The sequence below is a fragment of the Arachis hypogaea genome, chromosome 13 (genome assembly GCF_003086295.3).
Source record: "Arachis hypogaea cultivar Tifrunner chromosome 13, arahy.Tifrunner.gnm2.J5K5, whole genome shotgun sequence".
Taxonomy (NCBI): Eukaryota; Viridiplantae; Streptophyta; class Magnoliopsida; order Fabales; family Fabaceae; genus Arachis; species Arachis hypogaea.
In genome coordinates, this window is record NC_092048.1 from 90,679,194 (window position 1) to 90,692,036 (window position 12,843).

General features: G+C 39.9%; 1 non-coding gene across 1 annotated transcript; it reads left to right on the plus strand.

Moving 5' to 3' along the window:
• Nucleotides 1-1,701: 1,701 nt before the first annotated feature.
• On the plus strand, nucleotides 1,702-1,808 carry LOC112739395 (small nucleolar RNA R71). The gene has a single exon (XR_003170333.1). It is a non-coding gene; the product is annotated as a small nucleolar RNA R71 (small nucleolar RNA).
• The last annotated feature ends 11,035 nt before the right edge of the window (nucleotides 1,809-12,843 follow it).

Consider the following 12,843-nt stretch of genomic DNA (forward strand, 5'->3'; position numbering starts at 1 on the left):
GATGGGTTGGTTGTGCTTCAGTGCTTGCTTCCTCTGTCAGCATCTCATTATGATCTTTGCTTGGTTCTTTGTTTTCTTGGTCTGCTTCTTGTGAGAGTTTAAAGACATTAAAGCTGAGTCATTCATCATGGATTCTCAATATTAGCTCCCCTCGCTCCACATTTATGAGTGCTCTGGCTGTAGCTAGAAATAGTCTTCCCAATATGATTGGGTGCGTGTGACTCTCTTCCATGTCCAAGATGACAAAGTCTGTGGGAAGAAAGTATTTCCCAACCTTTAACAACACATTTTCCACCACACCTATTGCTTGTTTTTGAGTTTTGTCAGCCAGCCTGATGACTACATCTGTGGGCAATATCTCATTGATCTGCAGCCTCTTCACCAGGGATAAGGGCATTAAGTTGATGCTTGCTGCCAAATCGCAGAGTGCTCTATCAAACATTGTTTCCCCTATGGCACAGGGGACATGAAAACTCCCTGGATCTTTTCTTTTCGTAGGCAACTGTGGTTGAATGAGGGCACAGCACTCCTTGTTCATCACAATAGTTTGGCCTCCCTTGAGTGAGCTTTTCCTGGGAAGCAGCTCCTTCATATACTTGATGTATGCGGGCATTTGTTGAATAGTCTTGATGAATGGTATGTTGACATGCAGAGATGCAAACAAATCTACCATCATTGAGCAGTTGGGGAAAAGGTGCATATAGTCTCAGCAGCTCCTGTTGTGAGATTTCTGGTTCTTGATGATCTTTTTCCTTCTTCTCTACTGAGGTATCTTCAGGTTGTTCTGACAGCTTGCTTGGCTTGTCCTCAGTCTCCTTATCACTTATAGTGACCATCTTGCAATCTTTCCATCTTACTTTCTTTGTTTCACCTCTTGGATTCTTCTCTGTGTCACTTGGGAATCCATCTGTGGGTTTGGGAATTTGCTCAGAGAGATACCCCACTTCAGATTCCAATCTCTTGATTGTGTCTCCCTGGTTCTTGAAATTGGCTCGCACTTCCTCCTTGAACACCTTGTTGTCTTGAATCTCCTTGCCTATGCCTTCAAGTAGATTCTCAATCCTTAAGAGTCTGTCATCAAATGATTGTAGATCGTGATTAGGTGTGGAAGGATGAGGTAAGTTATTTTGGTTTTGATGTGGATGTGGAGAGGTGTTGTTATGGGGGTGTTGATATGGTCTAGATGTGAAATGTTGGTGGGCTGCATTGTTGGGATTTGGCCGTCTTTGATCAAGGCTTTGGTCTTGTTGATTTCCCCACCCAAAGTTTGGGTGATTCCTCCATCCAGGGTTGTAGGTCTTAGAGTATGGATCATGGTTTTGCCTAGGTGAATTCCCAATGTAGTTGGCTTGCTCCTGACTTCCCTCAGCTTCTTCATTCACTCCTTCTTGGGTTGTTGATGAAGTGGAGATTGCTGCTACTTGATTTCTCTCCATCTTCTTGGTGAGGTCAGCCAGCTGCTAGGTAATGAGCTTGTTTTGGGCCAGCAGAGCATCTACATTGGTTAGCTCCATTACTCCTCTTGTGTTCCCTCTTTCGGAAGCATAGAAGTAGTTATTCTCTGCTACAGTTTCAATGACATCTATGGCCTCCTCAATGGTCTTCTTCTTGTTCAAAGATCCTCCGGATGAATGGTCTACGGCCTTCTTTGACTCATAAGAGAGCCCTTCATAGAAAATGTGCAGCTGCACCCATTCATTGAACATATCTGGTGGACACCTCCTTGTTAGGTCTTTAAACCTCTCTCATGCTTCATATAGAGTCTCACCATCTTGTTGCCTGAAAGTTTAGACCTCAGCTCTCAGCCTATTGATTCATTGAGGAGGGCAAAATCTTGCTAAGAATTTGTTCACCACATCTTACCAAGTTGTCAAGCTCTCCTTTGGGAAAGACTCCAGCCACTTGGCTGCCTTATCCTTGAGTGAGAATGGAAATAAGAAAAGTCTATATGCGTCAGGATGAACACCATTAGACTTCACTGTGTCACATATTCTCAGGAAGGTGGTTAGATGTTGATTGGGGTCTTCTTGGACACTTCCTCCGAACGAACAGTTGTTCTGAACAAGGGTGATGAGCTGTGGTTTTAGTTCAAAATTGTTGGCGTGGATGGTTGGCTTTTGAATGCTACTTCCACAGTTTCCTGGGTTTAGATTGATGTAAGAGCCTAAAACTCTTCTATCCTCCCCAGCATGATTTGCTCGTCCTCTTCCGCCATGGTTGTGAGTCTCTTCTGCATGATGGTTTTCCATGTTTTCTTCCATGTTTGGTTCAAAGTATTCCTCAAAGTGTTCCTCCTCTTCTTCAGTACCAACTACACGTTTTTCTCTTGCCTCCCTCCTTAGTGTAAGGAAGGTTCTCTTCAGAATCAAAGGAAGTTGAAGCCCCGCTTCTTCTCCCTGTCATACAACCAACAAGTACAAGCAAAGAGAATGGGTGCAGAAAGTATATCTGTCAGAATTACTGTTAGTGTGAGTGATGCAATATATCAAACAGTTAGTGGGTTAGTGAAATGAATGGTAAATAACAAAGAAAAAGTATGGGGAAGGAAAAAAATTAACTAAAACAGAAAGTAAATGACTCAAACAGAAAATTAAGTCAAACAAAAATAAAATGCTCAATCTAGTTTTCCTCCAATTTAATCATTGTTGATGCACAATCAATCCCCGGCAACGGCGCCAAAAACTTGATGCACGAAAAACTTGTCTCATAACAAATTTCCTTCGGCAAGTGTACCGAATTTGTCGTCAAGTAAAAACTCACAATAGAGTGAGGTCGAATCCCACAGGGATTGATTGACCAAGAAACTTTAATTAGAGGAATGTTCTAGTTGAGCGAATCAGAATTTGAGTTGAGAATTGCAGAAAATTAAATGGCGGGAAAGTAAATAACAGAAAAGTAAATGCTAGAAATAAGAGCTGAATGTAGATGACGGAAAGTAAATTGCAGAATCTTAAATGGGAATGGGGAAATTGCTCATAAAAGTAAATGACAGAAATTAAAGAGAATGGGTAAGATCAGAAATGGGGGGTTCATTGGGCACAGGAGATGTTGCATTCTCCGGATCAATTTCATTTTCATCTCTTCCTCAATCAATGCACTCATTGATCTCCTTGGCAATCTTAAGTGATCGAATTACAATTTCTTGTAATTCAATCTCTCAAATCTTGATCAATAGCCAATTCCTTGGTCAATTGCTCATGAGAAGAGATGAAGTATGGTCACTGATTATACCACATGCATTTCCCAAATCAAGTGTTGAGAGGATTATAGTCATATATCCATCCAAACCCAATTTAGTCCAGCATGAGAAAGCATTTCTAGCATGATCTCTTCATTCCTCTTTCAAGGTTCAGAAGAGATCCAAGTTTGAATAGTTTCTTTTCCAAGATAACTATCCAATTGGATGAAGATCGAAAGCTTTCAAGTAAAATCAAGAGAAAAGATAGAAGAAGAATAATGAAAACTAGTATTGATCCATCAAATTACAACAGAGCTCCCTAACCCAATGAAAGGGGTTTAGTTGTTCATAGCTCTGGAAAATGAAAACAAAGATGGAGAATACATAATGAAAACTAGAATTGCAGAGGAAGTAAATACAGAGAGTAGTTCTATGCCCAGAGGCTCCTTATAATTTCCAACTCCTAATTTAATTCAAAGCTACTCCTATATATACTACTCTTCTGTTCTTCTAGTTGTCTCTTCAAGTCTTAGGTATGGGCCTTTGGATCTAGAGTTTGAAGTAGTTCTCTTCTTCATTGGGCTTGGCTTTACTTGCAGAGAGAAAGTGTGAAGTGGGCAGAGACTTTAGCTCAGGACGTTAGTGGTGTTAACGTTCAGTGAAAATATGGGTTCGAGAACGTTAGTGACAATCACCTTTCTCACTAACGTTTCTCACCCAAGTAAGAGCCACGTTAACTTCAACGTTAGTGGCACAAACGTTGCCACTAACGTTGCCTCTATGCCCTTCGCACACGTTACTGGGACTTACCTTTCTCAGTAACGTTGAGAAGTCTCCCCCTTCCTTACGTTAGAGTCCACGTTAACTTAGTTAACATGGCTCTTTTAACGTAGGCTTGCCAACCTTCGAGAACGTTAGTGACACTTACCATTGTCACTAACGTTCCAATGTGCCCCTATTTCTCATGTTAGAGTCCACGTTAACTAGGTTAACGTGGCTTCTAACGTGGCCATGCTAGCCATCTCCAACGTTAGTGACAAAGTTGAGTGTCACTAATGTTGGCTCATCATTCCCTTATCCACGTTAGCTTCCACGTTAACCAAGTTAACGTGGGAGTTAACGTGGCTCATAGTGGCTTGTGTGGGCTAATTCCAACATTAGTGACAATGTTGGGTGTCACTAACGTTGGCGATCACCTCCCTTCTTCACGTTAACTTCCACGTTAACTAAGTTAATGTGGGAGTTAACGTGGCTTATTGGGGCTTGTGTAGGTTCCTTCCAACGTTAGTGACAATATTTTGTGTCACTAACGTTGTCGACCACTTTGTCTCCTCACGTTAGCTTCCACGTTAACTAGGTTAACGTGGAAGTTAACGTGGCTTATTGTGACTTGGCCAACGTTTGTGACAAAGTTGAATGTCACTAACATTGGCTTCCCCTTTACTTCTTAACGTTAGAGGCCACATTAACTAAGTTAACGTGGAAACTAACATGGCCACTTATGAGCTTGGTCCAACGTTAGTGATAATGTTAAGTGTCACTAACGTTGGCTCCATTTCCTTTCTTCCACGTTAGAGTTCACGTTAACTTAGTTAACGTGACTCTTAACGCGGGCAATGATGGCTTCAAGAGCGTTATTGGCAATTACTTTTCTCATTAACTTTGCAAGTTACTCCCATTCCACGTTAGTGTTAACGTTAGTGTAACTAACGTAGCCACTAATGTGGTTCTTCTTTGCTTCCTTTGTCCTTAAATCAAGCAATAAAGTGCATCAAAGTTCTAGTCCAAGTCATGGGAAATGCAACATCCAATTTGTCCTTAAATTCATGCAAAATCCTCATGAAATCATGTAAAGTGCGCAATGTATGCTTGAATCAAGATGTAAGTGAATATCTACCCAAAACGAGCTTATTTTCTAAGGAAATGCAAGAAACTACCCTAAAAACAGTAAAGAAAAGGTCAGTGAAACTGGCCAAAATGCCCTGGCATCATGAACCTAGATCTAGAAGAGATTAACCTAACCTAGCCTAATTCTACAGAGAAGAGGGAGCTTCTCTCTCTAGAATCTAACCTACATGATGCTAGCACTTCAAACAATTGCTCCCCCTTTGCTTGGATTTCAATTCTGCATGAAATACACTTAGAAACAAGTTGGATTTGGGCCTGGACAGCTCAGAAATCGCCCCCAGCGTTTTGCCTTTAAATGGGTCACGTGCAAGTATCGGTGCGTACGCACCATGATGACAAGTCATGTTATGCTAGCTTTTCAAGCATTTTTTACTTGTTTCATTAGGTTTTATGCACTTTCTTGCATTGTAAGTAAGTGGTTTGGAGTGGAATTGTATGGTTTTGTTAAATCAATCAACCACCCTTTAATTGACACTAAATCATGAGGTTTAAGCTAAAATTAATTGGTTTTTGAATGATTTATAAACCTTGTGAATTTGGTGATACTTTCATTGGTTGTTTTGAATACTTGTAGGTGAAGAAAAGAAGAAAACAAGAAAGCGTGGCTTAGGAAGCGTAGCTAAAGGAAGAAAAGTGTAGCGCAACAAAGGAGAGAAAGCATAGAGCTCTCTCTAAGAGCTCAAGGTTCTCCAAAGGAGCGCTACTCAAGGCCAAAGAAGCAAAGCAAGGAAAACTCAGCTCCCTCCCTCAACCGAGTGCTACAATTAGCAAAGGAAGCAAGGCAAACTTACAAAGCTCGGTTGACATTGTTAGCTTTATCGGGGGTTGGCACAAGAAAATTCAAGGAGCAATGTTTGCTAGTGAAGCCACAAGGTTTCGAACCCATGACCTAAGGGACCAAGGGAAGCGCTCCTTGCAAGGAAAACAAGCAAAAATTGGCTAAAATGCAATCATGGAGGTTCGAACCAAGGAGCAAGAGGAGCTAGCCTTGTTTCCTTCACAAAGAAAATGGGCGCCCAAATGCCTCCACTAAGGCTCGAAGCTGGGACCCCGTGCCAAGCAAAGAGCACTCAGCTCTCCACACTCACCGAGCAATGCTTGACAAGGCTGGGAGGGCAACATTGATACGGTCTAGGTAGCTTGTCACGCTAGGGCGTGTGTCACAAGGAAGGCTTGGTGCGCAACACACAAGCAACATGGATGCTGGGCTCTCATGGATAACCAAGCATTGAAGAGCTGCCCAACAAAAAGCTTGTCATGCAACATTGACACGGCCAAGTCCCAGGGAATGCTGTTCTCTTGGCACCAACCGAGCATTACCCTGGGAGTGTGACCCATAGCCCAAAATTCAACTGAAATTCTAATTTAATTCAATTTTTCACCAAATTAAAAAGCCCACTCCAAATTCTAAAATTCAAAAATAAGAAAGTTTATAAATAGAAGTTAGTTTGAGTTAGAAAGGATCTTTTTACTTAACCTTTTACTTACTTTTGAATTTCCAATTTTATTTTCCAGTTTTGGGGAGTTTGGGAATTGAGAAGAGAATTGAATTCTCTTCCTCTTTGTTCTTACTTTTGCACTTTCTACTATTTGTTTTATATTTTGGATTGAGAATTGAAGAAATTCTGTTTCATTCTTGATCTGAGATCTCTCTTTGTTTGTTTACTGCATAATCTCAAAGAATTGTGAATTGGATCTAAGTTTCTTTACTGTTTTCATCTCTTAGTTCCTCTGCAATTGTTTTCTGCTTGATCAAGGAAGGAATTGAGATCTAGACTTGTTCTCTAGTCTCTTTCAAACCCTGAGATCTTCAACCTCTCTTTTAGTTATTGCAATTGAGCTACATTTCACTTTCTGTTTGGTTTCTCAAGTAATTTTTCTTTTCTGTTTAGATCTGCTGCATCTTAATTCATCTTCTACTTCTCTGTTGATTGTCATTTACTTTTTCTTGCTTAATTTATGAAATCCCAGCTCCCAAATCCTTTTATGATTCAAGCAATTTACCTTTCTTGCACTCTAAGCTTCAACTATTTACATTTCTTGCAATCTAAGTTTCTGTCATTTATATTACTTGCACTTTAAGATTCAGCTTCTTTATTTCCTTTGCTCTTTAATTTACTGTTAATTACCCCTCTCCCTTTAAATTTCATGCAATTTGGCTTCTGTTGAACACAAATCACTCAACTCAATACTTGTTTGCTTAACTAAATCAACCACCTAACTAAAATTGCTCAATCCTTCAATCCCTGTGGGATCGACCTCACTCTTGTGAGTTATTATTACTTGATGCGACCCGATATACTTGCTGGTGAGTTTTGTGTTGGATCATTTTCCACACATCAAGTTTTTGGCGCCGTTGCTGGGGATTGATTAGATTGACAATAATTAAGTAAGGTGGTGGTCTAAATTAAGCACTTTTTCTTTATTTTTGATTACTGTCTTTGTTTCTAACAAGCACACTAACTGTTTGAATTTTTGCTTAAGCTAACACTAACCTTGCTCTATCAGCAGAGTGCATTGCTCTTGTTTCTGGGTCTATGTGTTTCTTGTTATTTTGTATGACAGAATCAATTTTTGTCTATTTTTCTTTTAAGCCTATTAACTGTTTGACACATTGGGTCAACTAACCCCCTGACTACATTCTTGCATGAGAATATCCAATGTCCATTTAGATTATTTGTGATTGTACAGGTCATGGAGCAGAACCCAACGAATCCAAGTCATTGCGGGAGTGGTATCCTTACCCTAAATGACAATGTATCCCAAGAATTGAAGCATCCGCTCATCACCTTGGTACAAATCAACTGCTCCTATGGAGGAAGTCCACTGGAAGATCCCATTCAGCATTTATCTACATTCTCAAAAATCTGTGACACGGTGAAGCCTAATGGTGTACATCCAACCACATACAAACTATTGATGTTCCTATTTTCATTAAAGAACGAGGCTGCTCAATGGCTTGAAGCCTTCCTACAAGGAAGCATCACTAGATGGGAGGATCTAGTGAGCAAGTTTCTAGCAAAGTTTAACTCACCCCAGAAAATCAGTAAGCCAGAGGCAGAAGTGCAACCATTCACACAAGAGAATGGAATGATGGAAATTGAAGGAGTGAGTGCAATCATGGCCCAAAATAAGCAGATGCACCAACAACTTCAGCAACAAATGAAGCTGATGGTCAGGAAAAGCAATGAGCTGCAAATTGCTGTAGTAAATGCACACAGCCAATCTCAAAACTTACATGGTTGGAATCAATCTGAAAAAGTTTTTGGAGCAATTAACTATGAGCAAAGAAGTCCTAAGCAAGTACACTTTCTAAACAATACCTCAAGCCTGTCCCAACACAATTCTCAGGGTGATGTGTACAACCCACCCTGGAGGACTCATTCCAACTTGAGGAGGGGTGAGCACCAAAATCAAGGACCAAGGAACTTCAATTATAGCAGCTCTAACATCACAAACAATCACAACCACAACCTCACTAACAACACCCATTACACACCACCAAAACACACAAACCTCCAACCCCTTTACATTCCACAATTTTCCCAAAACAACTTCCATCAACCATCTCAGTTCACATAACCACAACTAATCCAGTGCTTTCAAAGAATCTCTAACTTAGAGAAAATAATGGAGAAGCTTATGAACGAGCAAATCGTGGCAAACACACGCCAAGAAGCAGTACTCAGAAGTCTTAAAGAAAAATTGGGGCAAGCAGATAAATACATTTCAGAACTGAGTGAGAAGAGGGCAATCACCCTCCCCAAAGCCACTGAAGACAACCTGAAAGACAACGAAGAAGCTGCTAGGTGGGAGAAATGGAAATCAATCATAGAGGAAAGTCAGAGGGCTATGGAAAAAGAAGCAATTATCCAAGAAAAGCACCATAGAGAAGTTCCACAAGAAGAGATAGAGGAAAGGAGGTCCACAGCAAGAGAAGAAAATCAAATGCAACAGGATTTTCAACTTCCATGATTAAAGAATGGAGGATGTCAAGCTAATGACAATAAAGAAGCGCTTGTTGGGAGGCAACCCAACCTGAGGTAGTTTTCTTTCCATAGCTATTTCAATAAAAAGGCTGGGTAGCTTTATCTGTAGTGTAAGGAGCTAAGTTTGGTGTTGCACACCAAAATAATTTGAGGGAGAATGAAGAATGCTAAGTTTGGTGTTCCACCAAAAATCTAATTTAAAAACACATTTTCATCTTCTGTATAAAGGGTTGCTAGCTCCAAGCAATCAGAGAAACTACTTAACCAATGTCTGTTTTCTAGTTTTTAGTTTTATTGCCTTTAGCAAAGAAAAAGAGTTTCACATATGGTTAATTTGATGCATGAGAACCATTGGCAAGGTACTAAGTTTGGTGTTCCCACACCAAAGTAAGTTCAAAAGCCCACAAATAATTCATGCATGCTAACTATTTTTTTCTTTCAAGTGCTTAGGGGACAAGCAACTTTCAATATCATTGCAGAGGTTTATCCAAGTTTTTAGAAGGATTAAGCATCATCAACCAAAGAGATAAAGAGGAATGTGAAGACCAGCAATGATGATGATGAGGAGTAAAGCAAGTAAACTCTAAAAGGTTGTATTGTTAAGTGATTATTTTACATCAGACACTGCTATGATTGAGAATGATATTGTACCCCTGTCTGTTTGTCTGTCTAGTATAGTTTTTCTGTAATTCAATAATTGAGATGCTTGATTATTCACAACACTACACTCTTCAAAATTGCTTGCACTCAATATTTCAAAAAGGCATCATAGAACAGTTCTTTGAAGAGAAGGATTGAAGAATTAAAATTTTTTGAGGCAAGCAAAAGATTAGGAGAAGTGGTGGTTCTGGTTGTATGATTATGCATTGAGGTTGCATGCTTATGAAAAACTTGCATGGGAGCATATGGGCAGGACATAGAGTTCAAAGAAGTAGTGTGGAGATTCTCAAACATTTATTGATCCAAGAAGCAGCAACCAAAAGAAAATAAAGAAAATACAAAAACAAAAGAACATGGCCCAAGGCTCTGAGCATCAATTACTAGGCAGAAAAGAAGAAAGAAACAAGAACTCAAAGAGTCATTATCCTAGTAAATACTTGTGGTCGAATTGTGTCAAAGAGAGAGGCTTGAGCAAGTAAATCCTTAGGGGTGCTTTAACACCTAATACCTTAAAACCAACTGGTTTAGGAGTATTGATTGAAAGCTTATCTAAAGAGCCGCTTTGAGACATGACACTTAGAGTCAAGGCCAAAACATAGAAACCATAAGCTGCTTCAAGGTGATTACCTATAGAGAGATCTCTATGATACCATTTGGATGAAAGTCCTAAGACCTAAGACTTCCAAGATGTGGGGACTAGTAAGCACTGAAGCCCTTGCATGAGTATATAATTTAGAGTTCACCCCACTGTCACTTAATCACTTCACTCACACGACATTACAAGTTATTCTTCAATCCATTCTAACTGAAAGAACCTTTGAGCATAATTCTTTTCTTGCTTGGGGACAAGTAAGGTTTAAGTTTGGTTTTGTGATGACAAGTCATCTTATGCTAGCTTTTCAAGCATTTTTCACTTGTTTCATTAGGTTTTATGCACTTTCTTGCATTGTAAGTAAGTGGTTTGGAGTGGAATTGCATGGTTTTGTTAAATCAATCAACCACCTTTTAATTGACACTAAATCATGAGATTTAAGCTAAAATTAATTGGTTTTTGAATGATTTATAAACCTTGTGAATTTGGTGATACTTTGATTGGTTGTTTTGAATACTTGTAGGTGAAGAAAAGAAGAAAACAAGAAAGCGTGGCTTAGGAAGCATAGCTAAAGGAAGAAAAGTGTGGCGCAACAGAGGAGAGAAAGCATAGAGCTCTCTTTAAGAGCTCAAGGTTCTCCAAAGGAGCGCTACTCAAGGCCAAAGAAGCAAAGCAAGGAAAGCTCAGCTCCCTCCCTCAACTAAGCGCTACAATTAGCAAAGGAAGCAAGGCAAACTTACAAAGCTCGGTTGACATTGTTAGCTTTATCGGGGGTTGGCACAAGAAAATTCAAGGAGCAACATTTGCTAGTGAAGCCACAAGGTTTCGAACCCATGACCTAAGGGACCAAGGGAAGCGCTCCTTGCAAGGAAAACAAGCAAAAATTGGCTAAAATGCAATCATGGAGGTTCGAACCAAGGAGCAAGAGGAGCGCTAGCCTTGTTTCCTTCACAAAGAAAATGGGCGCCCAAATGCCTCCACTAAGGCTCGAAGCTGGGACCCCGTGCCAAGCAAAGAGCGCTCAGATCTCCACACTCACCGAGCAATGCTTGACATGGCTGGGAGGGCAACATTGACACGGTCTAGGGAGCTTGTCATGCTAGGGCGTGTGTCACAAGGAAGGATTGGTGCGCAACACACAAGCAACATGGATGTTGGGCTCTCATGGATAACCGAGCATTGAAGAGCTGCCCAACAAAAAGCTTGTCACGCAACATTGACACGGCCAAGTCCCAGGAAATGCTGTGCTCTTTGCACCAACCGAGCATTGCCCTGGGAGTGTGACCCATAGCCCAAAATTCAACCAAAATTCCAATTTAATTCAATTCTTCACCAAATTAAAAAGCACACTCCAAATTCTAAAATCCAAAAATAAGAAAGTGTATAAATAGAAGTTAGTTTGAGTTAGAAAGGACCTTTTTACTTAACCTTTTACTTACTTTTGAATTTCCAATTTTATTTTCCAGTTTTGGGGAGTTTGGGAATTGAGAAGAGAATTGAATTCTCTTCCTCTTTATTCTTACTTCTGCACTTTCTACTCTTTGTTTTAAATTTTGGATTGAGAATTGAAGAAATTCTGTTTCATTCTTGATCTGAGATCTCTCTTTGTTTGTTTACTGCATAATCTCAAAGAATTGTGAATTGGATCAAAGTTTCTTTACTGTTTTCATCTCTTAGTTCCTCTGCAATTGTTCTCTGTTGGATCAAAGAAGGAATTGAGATCTAGACTTATTCTCTAGTCTCCTTCAACCCCTGAGATCTTCAACCTCTCTTTTAGTTATTGCAATTGAGCTACATTTCACTTTCTGTTTGGTTTCTCAAGTAATTTTTCTTTTCTGTTTAGATCTTTTGCATCTTAATTCATCTTCTACTTCTCTGTTGATTGTCATTTACTTTTTCTTGCTTGATTTTTGAAATCCCAGCTCTAAATCCTTTTATGATTCAAGCAATTTACCTTTCTTGCACTCTAAGCTTCAACTATTTACATTTCTTGCAATCTAAGTTTCTGTCATTTATATTACTTGCACTTTAAGATTCAGCTTCTTTATTTCCTTTGCTCTTTAATTTACTGTCAATTCCCCTCTCCCTTTAATTTTCATGCAATTTAGCTTCTGTTGAACACAAATCACTCAACTCAACACTTGTTTGCTTAACTAAATCAACCACCTAACTAAAATTGCTCAATCCTTCAATCCCTGTGGGATCGACCTCACTCACGTGAGTTATTATTGCTTAATACGATCCGGTACACTTGCCGCTGAGTTTTGTGTTGGATCGATTTCCACATATCACGCCATGTGTGCGTGCGCATCGATTGGCTATTTCTTCATCCGCGAATACGCGTCATGTACGTGTGCGCGTCGATGTGCAATGTCGTTTCTGCGTGCGTGCGCCTTGTACGCTTGCGCGTCCCCTGAAGCATTCCTAATCTATGTTTCCTCGTGAATTCTTGGTGCACAAAATCGTGATCATTTCATTCCTTGGTAACGGCGTTAAAAACTCAATAAGCACGTTCA